This window comes from Micromys minutus (genome assembly GCF_963924665.1).
Source record: "Micromys minutus genome assembly, chromosome: 19".
Taxonomy (NCBI): domain Eukaryota; kingdom Metazoa; phylum Chordata; class Mammalia; order Rodentia; family Muridae; genus Micromys; species Micromys minutus.
In genome coordinates this window covers 40,855,877-40,865,555 of record NC_137954.1, presented here as the reverse complement: position 1 = coordinate 40,865,555, position 9,679 = coordinate 40,855,877, and positions in this window count along the sequence as shown.

Below are 9,679 nucleotides of genomic sequence, written 5' to 3'. Positions count from 1 at the left end.
CAGCTCAACTTCAGGCCAGGTGTGGCAGACCACCAACTGTCTGTCACGCAGCTGCATGGGAGGAGAAGGGAGGTGCCTGGCATCCTACTTGGGAGCTGATGATGGTGCTAGATCTGGAGTTTCTTGCTTGACTGCTGCCAGCAGCACCGTCCCCGCTTCATAAAGCTGAGGTTAGACTGAATCTAGATTCCTAATCTGGAAATGGGAAGAAAGCCAGCAGTGATTTGCTTGGGTGCGAGCCATAAGATAACCCGTATGTAACAAAAGAGTACAGGGCTCTTGGATTCAGCTGAGTCAGGGCTTATGAGCTTGTGGCAGCACCCCCAATCGCCCAAGGTTGTCCCTCCCATCAGAGTTTCCTAAACTGTTGGCCTGTCCACCTCAGGGGAGTGGGTTTCCTGCTCTAACTCCCAGGAAGTGATTCAATTAATCTATGCAGACATTGCTTGCAAGAAACGGAAACCTACTCTAACAGAGCAGATATCCTCACACTCCTGCACCGTAACCCTCCTGACTTACGGACAGCTTGGACCCCTGCCACCTTCAATAGGGGACTTGTGCCTGGTCGGGGTTCCTACTTGCTTTATGTGCTCCCCTATGTGCTCTGGCCTCCTAACAAGCCTGAAGATTAGGTGTAGCCTCCTTGCTGGCCTGGGAATTGACTCAAGTGTTAAACCTGGGTTGAGGTTCAATAAAGGTCCCTCCGTGGCCCATCACCACCAGCATTGCATTCCTCTTTGTGACTTGACCAGCCTAGGTAGTTCTTTGGGGCAGGTTCAGTGTCTGAGCTGTTTGAGGACCCCAAACGGCAGATCGTAAGGATACGGCCTTTGCTATGATCCTATATAGGTTGGCTCTCATTTCTAGGGAAATCCTTAGCACTCTACCTACAAAAGAACAGCACAGCCCTTTCTAACAGCTCACACTCCTGGCAGCCAAGAGTGCTCCAGGGGGTGCTCGTCTCCACACTAGAGTCTCCATAATCTTGAGGGACCACATATGTGAGCAACTCAGGAAGCCTAGGGACAACATGTAAAGGCTGGCAGGTCCCCAGCAGCCTCCCCTCCCTTCCAGGGTAGGGAACCTGGGATGGAAGTGGCCTTAGTGCTCCCAGGAAGGAGTCCTTAGATGCGTTTGTCACACCAAGGCCAAGTTTCTCTTCCCACTTTTACTAATCAGGGGACATTACTACACAAGAGTGGCATCTGAGACAACTCACCTGCCTCAACCTTGGCTAAAGGGAAATAGACCTGGGACTCAGTGGTGAATGTCTACCACCCACCCACTGCATGAGTGGACCTGGCTCACAGCACAATAACCACATTTCCCCTGGAGGTGGGAGGAAGTACTTACCGTGGCATTTGGGATATACCAAATGTGTAAGAGACAAGTCTCCCACCTCCATGTTGGGTGTTGTCTTTAGAGTTCACAGAGATCCCTCTATCCTTTGTGCGAGATACTGTGAAGGTCGGCCACCATCTCAGCCCATAGCCAAGACAGAATTTAAGCCAAGGGACATGGGGGACACAGGCAACCAGTCCTCTCAGTTCTGGGTAGGCAGGAGCTTTGGCGATAAATAGCAAAGAGCCAGAGCAGGAAATAATTGTTCAGGCAGCCGGAGCTGAGGGGACCTCATTGCAGAGGGGACTCTGATTAAGCCCTCCAGCTGCAGTCCAGGTGACAAGATCTGGGGAGGAACAGGGAGAAGATGCTGCTCGGCCCTGGGGCTCAGCGCCTATTCTGTTTAGCTGTTCTCACCCATGCAGCCTCCTTCCTGCCCCCCCCCCCCCAAGAAGGGAGACTGGTTACATTTTAGAGTAACAATTGCCTGGGAATCCTGATGGGAGCTGCTCTCAGCTGACCTTGCCTTACTCGCCTCTGTTCGTGGCCACAGATTTATAGCCACACACGAGGCAGCACAGCAACAGGTACCTCTAGGGCATTGGATGTCAAACCCAGGGTTTTACCAGGTTAGGGCTACCTCCAGTGGCAGTTGGGGATGGGGTTACAATGAGAGATTTTGGAAGGATGGGTATGCTGAGAACATAGGGATGCCTTGGGGGTCTTTGCCTGCCTCAAAGTGTGGTATGGTTATGAGACAGAAAGCAAACATGGATGAGTAGAAAACCAACCAAAGAGGAAACTGCATTTCTTCAAGCCCGTTAAAGCTATTTTCTACACTCACAGAGTCTGAAGCTAAGGAGAGAGGGTCAGCAGAGTGACCCCAAGCACCTAGCTTCCATAAGAGTCCTGAAGGGATCTGGGGGGTTGGGAGGGGTCAGGGTAGTGATCTCTGACTACTCAGAGGGACATGGAAACAGGCTGGAGGTCTGTTGATTCCTAGCAGGTTTGCTGGCCTCCCTCCTTTCCCTGTGGTTTGACACTACCTCCCCCAGCTGCTGGAGCCAGCATGTTCCATGTTCTTTCTGGCTTCCTGATCATCCTTCAGTGGCTCCAAAAGCAACATCCAGCGAAACAACAAAGTCACTACCATCTGTAATAGGTACAAAGTGGTGGGAACGGGGCCAGAGGCATGGACTAGGTCCAAGAGACGGGTGCTGACACTTTGACCTCTTAGGAGATATGGAGCCTGGGAAATATGGAGAGCCTAAGGTGCCCACATCTCTAGGGAGCCCACCCTGGGCAGTACCCTTAGGAAAGAAGCAGATGCTATAGGGTGAGAGAAAAGTGGGCCCCAGGGGTGACTGGCAGCCACCTCTCTAGAGATGTCTCAGCAAATGGCATCAGAATCCCTGCCAGAAGGAAGCAGGGCCCCGAGTCGCCCTGTAGAGCCAGGGCAAAGGACCGGAATAGTTGTCCCTCCCACCTTTTGCTTCCTCAAGAACTATATAGCGTTCTATGCCTTTTCTCTCCAGGTCTAGGGGAAATTCAGCCTCATTACTGTGTTAGTTTAGGATGATATTCAGGGTTTTACACTGGGTTCTCAGACCAAGATAGGCACTAGAGATTGCCCCTGTGTGGGCTCTGGAAGGTAGGGTGCTATTTCCCTACCTTCAGAAGAAAACCTTTACTTAAATAAATTCCCAGAAAGTCCTCCTAGTCCTAGGTCAGATCCTTAGTACAGAGATACCGAACTTCAAACCTGAGTTCAAGAGCTGCCCTCGCTTCCAAGACTTGGGGGCTGCCGGTGTAGGCATGGGTGCATGAGGATGCATGGGATGCAGGGCAGAGACAACACAGGCACATTCTGCTCAAGGGTGGTCCTACCTGTACTTACCCCCTGCTTGCCCCAAACCCCTGCCTGCGGGCACCCCACATCAAGGCAGCACTTTGGCAGCTTCTCTGCTCTGCTGAATCCCAGGTCCCTTTGATCAGCCGGAAGTCTGGGCATGTCTTAGTACCCAGGCCAGCTGAAAGAAGGCCTGCTCAGACAAGGCTGGGCCACCCATATGAGCGGCAGCTATGCCCCCACAGAAGCCCACTTCTGTCTCTGTCTGAGTGCCCCCGCAGATGACCGAAATATACTCTGCTCTGGGCTCAGCTGGCCTTGAATCCCTGGAACTGTTTTTCCTGCTTTGCTGCTCTGACCCTGAGACAAGTCCCCAAGGAGAGAGGACACGAGTACCCAGGCAGGTCTGATGTGCTTGGGCGAAGCTCTCCACAGGGCTGACAGGTGCAAGGGAAACCAGTATGGCAGTAATCTCAGGGTAGTGGGCAGTAGGAGCTGGGCTGTCCCCCTGGGCTCATCTGCTTTCCTCTCTGTGTGTGGCTTCTGTCAGCTTCCCTTGAAACTCTCCTTCTTAGGCAGCTGGCAGCTTCTGGTCAGTTCTTTTGCAACCCAGGCAGCCTGCTTGTTCATTTTGTAAAACCAGCATCAATCGGAAGCCTGCAGGGACTCTGCCTGGGAGCAAAGGTCAGATCCTGAGTGTGTGGAACAGTGGACACATGAGCCTCATCCACTTCTCTAGAAGGTCATTTCTACTGAGCCAAATGCTCTACCTGCCCCCCCCCCCAAATTCCAGCTTCTCCCCTGAGATACGTGAGGCTTCACAGTGCTTCCAGCATTAGAGGTTTGGAACAGAAGGGTTTTGTAGTCATATAGATAGAGCTCCTGAAATGCCAGGAGCAGGGAGGCCTTCTTGCTTCTAGCCTTTATCACTCTTGTGTGATGGATGGCTCTTAAGCTGACCTGGATTCTTATTCTGTGTTTCAAACAGCAATTTCCAGGGAGGACCATTTATTTATTTATTTATTTTAATTTTTGAGGTGGGGCTTCTCTGTATAGTCCTCTCTGTAGACCAGGCTGACTAGAACTCAGAGATCTGCCTGCATCTGCCTCCTCCCACATCCTGGGATTAAAGGGATGTGCCACAACCACCAGGTGGGCACAGCCAGTTGAACATACCTGGTAAGTGGCTGTGGAGATGAGTGTTGTCTGATGGATTAAGCCTGGCACTGCCACCCACACCCACCATAGTGAACGTCCACCTGCTTTAGGAAGAAGCCCAGCAGCATGTAGAACACCCACCACCACTTGTTTAAAGTGTGGCCTAGAAAGTCTAGCCATATTGCTTCAGTGCATGTGGGTCAGGACCAGGATATGTGGCAGGTCCCCGTGGTAGTCACGTGACTCTGAGCCTGCTCTTAGTAAGACCATTCACCAACAGTTTAGTTAGAACAACGTCCCCACCATCACCACACACGTGCCTCACTACCTGGACAATGTCACTATCTGACCTTTGTGTACATCCACAGATAATGACCCAGAACACTAAAGTAGATGCTATGTGGCAGCTCAGCAGAGACACAGCCACTCCGAGCAGTGTAGAAGAAGAACCCTGCTTCCTTTATGGTTATTCTGGATATTTCTGTCCTGTTAAGGCTGTTATGGAACTCCTGGCTGTTGCTCCCAGGATTACCCCGAAGGAGAATTACCTCAGAGCTGAGCTGGACAACGGAAAGGGACTAGGCAGGGTGTCTTCATAGCTATAGACAGGCAGAGAGCAAGAGTGAACATCATCCACCTCCATTGGGGGCTTGGAGCCACAGGCCTGCTGGGAGGTGGCTGTGGCCTCAGTAACCTTTGCTGGCAGCACATAGGCTGGAGAGGGAGCTGCATACTTGGCTGAGGAGGATCCAGGCTTCCATTGGGTCAGGACTCAGGTCTGCACTGTAGGTACTGGCCTAAGGCAGGAAGAGAAGGATTCATAAAGTAGAGTCCTGTTATAAGGTGAGGCACTGCAAAGGCCCATAGAGCAGGCATGACATTTTAGTAGGTGAGCTACAACCCTATATGTCACGTGTATTCCCTCTATAAGGACACCTTTGCCAGATGGTCTCTAGCGGGCAAGAACCAAGAACAGTGGGCCTGGACAGGTGGGGTACACAGCTTCTTGATGTTTGGAGGGGGAACATCAGGGTCTGCAATTTCCGTGAGTGCTGCAGGAGAGGGCACCTGTGCCTGCCTGAGGGTAGTCGTGCTGAGGGACTGAGGGTGGGGAAACAGGGATATTCTAGGATCCTGGATGGGTCAAGGAGACTGGTCTCATCCAAGCAGATGCAGCTGGAGATGGAAGAGGATTCCAGCTACGGAGCTGGGTGTGGGAGTGTTGCTCACAAATAGCCACTGGCCAATCCAGGAGGAGGGGACTAAGACTGAAGCCAACCCCAGTTGATGATTGCAGTCCAAGAAGTCGTTACCCACAGCCAATGGCAGTGACCTGACAAGGAGTTAGCTAACCAGTAGCCAAACCCTGCTGTATGCCCTTACCTCTATTCTAACCACTCTTCCTGGGAGAAGGTGGACAACAGGAAGTGAAGTGCCCTTCTTAGAGGATTCTGGTGGCATTGATTGCTGGCCTGACCCTTGACTCTTGTCTTCTACGGATAGCCTGGTCAATGTGTCTTTATCGAAGCAGACAGATATGACAGCCCTTTCTTCCTGAGGCCCTCATGCCACAGTGCTCTCTTTCTTCAGGTGGATCCTGGTGGAGGTGTTGGCCGGTTACATCAGGCACCATCCACTTAAGTGCCTGAAGAAAGCCTAGGGTGTTAGGAGGCCTGCATAGCCACAATAAAGTCTCCATATTAAAGCTTGAGAATCACATCAACAATTTACTACAAAGCTATGGTCATCGAAATAGACAGACCAATAGTCTTGAAGGCTCATCTGTGGTCATCTGTGGTCATTTGCCATTGACAAGAATACCAAGACTATTATAGAAGAAAGAAAAGTCCCTTTAACAAATGAGTCCAGGACAGCTGAAGTTAGACGTTCCCCTCACACAATGCACCAAGATTAACTTGAAATGGATCAAAAGCCTCAAAGAGCTAAAATTATAAAGCCCTTAGAAGAAAATCCTGGATGAAAACCTTTGTAATTTTGGATTTAGAAAATGATTCCCGGCTGTGATTTTTTTTTTTTTTTTTTGCAAGCAACAAAATTTAAAAAGTAGATACTTTCGACTTCGTCAAAATTAAAAACTGAGCAGCAAGGGAGTGTTACTAAAAAGGTAAAGCCCAGGGGATCAGAGAATCGTCATGCAAACCACCCTCAACAGGGAGGTAGTGTTCAGGAAATATAAAAAGGCTTTATAATCAAAGGTGGAAAGGTCAGCTGGAGAAAGGACAGAGGAGCTGGATAGGTATGCTCCACAATGGCATAAGTGGTTCTATGGTGATTTTGTTACATGAATCTTAATTCCAGTAAAACCTAAGAGAACAGGGTGTTCCTGAGGGGAAGTTGGTAGACTGGAGTCTCGGGCAACCTGGTGTGGAGCCAGCTCCATGAAGGGTTGACATTGTCATCCTTCCCAAGTGGCTTCAGCACGGAATACCAGAGTTAGACTGTGATGGGGATCAGCTTCTCTGTTCCAAAAAACTTAGAGCTGTTTTTCAGGATGAAGGTGCAGTGCCCGAAACCTGGCCTAAAATGCCACCCTCTCCCAAGTCCTGCAGGGCCACAGGGCTTTCACCCGAGCAGAAGCTGAGGGACAGAACAGGCCTCTGGAACCTCAGTTAGAAGCAAGGATCCAGTCAATAGCTGCTGGACAGACCAGAGTCAACTACCAGTGCCCTGGGAAGTGACTGGTCCATCAAGATCTGTTACAAGCAACCAGACTCTGCAAGACAAGAGAGGACAACAGAATGAGCCAGCTTATCCCTTGCTATGGGAGGAAGGAGGGAGATGGAGTGAGCTGCCCTCTGTCTCCTGTCAATCTGCAACAAAGCTCCTTGGTGCTGAAGGTTGAACCCAGGGCTTTGTACAGGTTAGGTCTTGTCAAGTGCAGGGAAGGAGCTGTGGGAAGCTAATGCTCAGCTTGGCTTCAGTCTGCGTTGTCTCAGTGCTAAGTCTTGTCCAGGGCCAGCACCCTTCCTCAGCCCTCAGGAGCCTTGCTTGGGTGGTACTCTGAATGAGATACTGAGGGTTCCTTTGGCCTGCTCACTGGGAGGGAGAGCAAGAGGGAGCCACTGAGCTGAAAGGAAGCTTGCCAAGCTCCTTGAGGGGGCCAGGGCTTAGCTCAGTTTCCAGTCTGCAGCCCACTGTGGATGGGTTGACCTTTCATACACCCAAAGTACTGCCATGTTGCCACAGGGAGATGGCTTGTCCCTCTCTGAAACTCACATGGAAACTCGGTCTCTGGGGCAGCAGTGTTGGGACTGGGGCTCAGTGGTTGTATTAGGGTCATTATGTAAAAGTCTTGTGGGATGGGATGACTGTCTCTCTAAGTCATGTGAGGATATAGTAGCTCTCCCTTCAGAAGGTAGTGTTCAAGGTGCCATCTTGGAAGTCTATAGGCATCTTGATTTTGGACTGCCTAGCCTCCAGAGCTTCCAGAACCATGAGAAATTCTTCTGTGCTTTAGAAATTACTCAGTATGTGGTGTTGTATTAGGCCTATACCAATGACTTAAGATTGTTAAGTTGTGGGCACAGCAGGCCACAGAGTACACTAGACAGGAGCCTGGAGAGAATCACTGGGCAGCCAGGCCTCTGGGACCTAAACTTGACTTGCAAAAGGAAGCTAAAGATAACTTCATCTGGTTCTTGCACACATTCAAAGAACAACATAGAAGAATGCCGGCTACTCTTGTTAGAAGACCCAGGTTCAATTCCCAGTACTCACACAGTGGCTCACAACTGTCTATAAACTCCAATCCTGGAGATTCAGTGGCCTCTTCTGGCCTTGCAAGCATGTGGTGCACAGACATACATTCAGATAAGACACCCATATAGGTACAGCAAATAAAATAGGGTAAGAGGAGTCGGGCCTGTTCAGAAGTAGCCATCAAACTTAGGTGTTGTGTAAGATAGCCCCTGGGAAAACACCTGTTCGAATCTTCCATGCTCTTAAGTTCCTACTTCTCAGCTTCTTAGTTTAGAGAAATTAGTGAGATTTGGACTCCACAGTATCTTTTCCTGTTGCTTTGGTAATGACAAGAACAACTTACACTAGAAGAGGTTTGTTTTGATTCACAGTCCAAGGTACGGTCCGCCGTCATGGTGGGGAGGTCAAGGCAGCTGGCATCTGAAGCGGTTGTCGCTTCACATCCAGTGACAGGAAAGAGAGAGATGCTCCCATGCTGTTGCTCAGCGGCCCTTCTTCACTTCCACAGCCTACAGTCCAGCTAAGGAATCCCACCTACCTGGGCTCATCATCCCACCTCAACTGATACAGTCAAGATGGCCCCCAAAGGTCTGCCCAGAGAGTGATCTGCTTCTTAGTTTTCACTAAATAGTAAGGTTACTGATTAAATTCTGATTAACATGCAACAGTCAAAGAATAATAGGGATTAGAGGAATAATCACAAGTTGTCCCCCATCAACTGGGGAAATATTTGAAGAGCCCCCAGTGCATGGCTCCAACCAATGACAGTAGCAACCCCGGTGTGCACTGTTTTCCTTACACATACAAATGTATGATAATGCTTGTTTACAATTTCGGTACGAGAAGAGATGAACAGTTACAGAGGGGAACAGCTGTACCAGGACACTGTAGTAACAGTCTCTCGAGTACGGCCTCTCTCTTAACTCTTGGTGACAGTAGATTTGAGAGCTGAGGAGGTCACCATGGGACTAGCAGGTGGGTGGTATATTAGCACAGATACACTGGACAAGGAAAGATTTCCGTCCTGGGCAGATACAATGCGATAACATCAGATTTCTTCCTGTTATTCAAAACACTGTGCAATTTAAAGCGGTGATTGCTTATATACATTTTCATCACACATACACACACACACACACACACACACACACACACACACACACAATCATTATATATAATGTCATGGTTGTTCCTCGGTAGCTGCACAAAAGGGAAAACAAAATCGTGGATGAAGGGGGTGTCACTATATATTTAACCTGAGCAAATAAAGGATGTAATTTTACTAAGGAAAAAATCTGTAAGATGTGTTTTAATTAGAAGAAAAAAAGAGTACTTTTGTCTTAAAGCAATCGGTGATTGGGTACAAAAGATGGGGTACACTAAAATCAAACCTGGTCGGGAAAAATTGGGAACTGTGGTAACACAGTTACAATTCCCATACTTGCGAGCTGAGGCAGAAGCATAGCTTGGTTTATAGTGAGGCCCCATGCCCAAACTAAGCAAACCAGCAAATACTGAACCCCAGCAATTACTCTGTAGAGAAAGCTGGAGGTCTGTGGAGGAGGCGTTTACGTTGTGGTCATGGTACTTGGACTGGCAACATTTATTTAG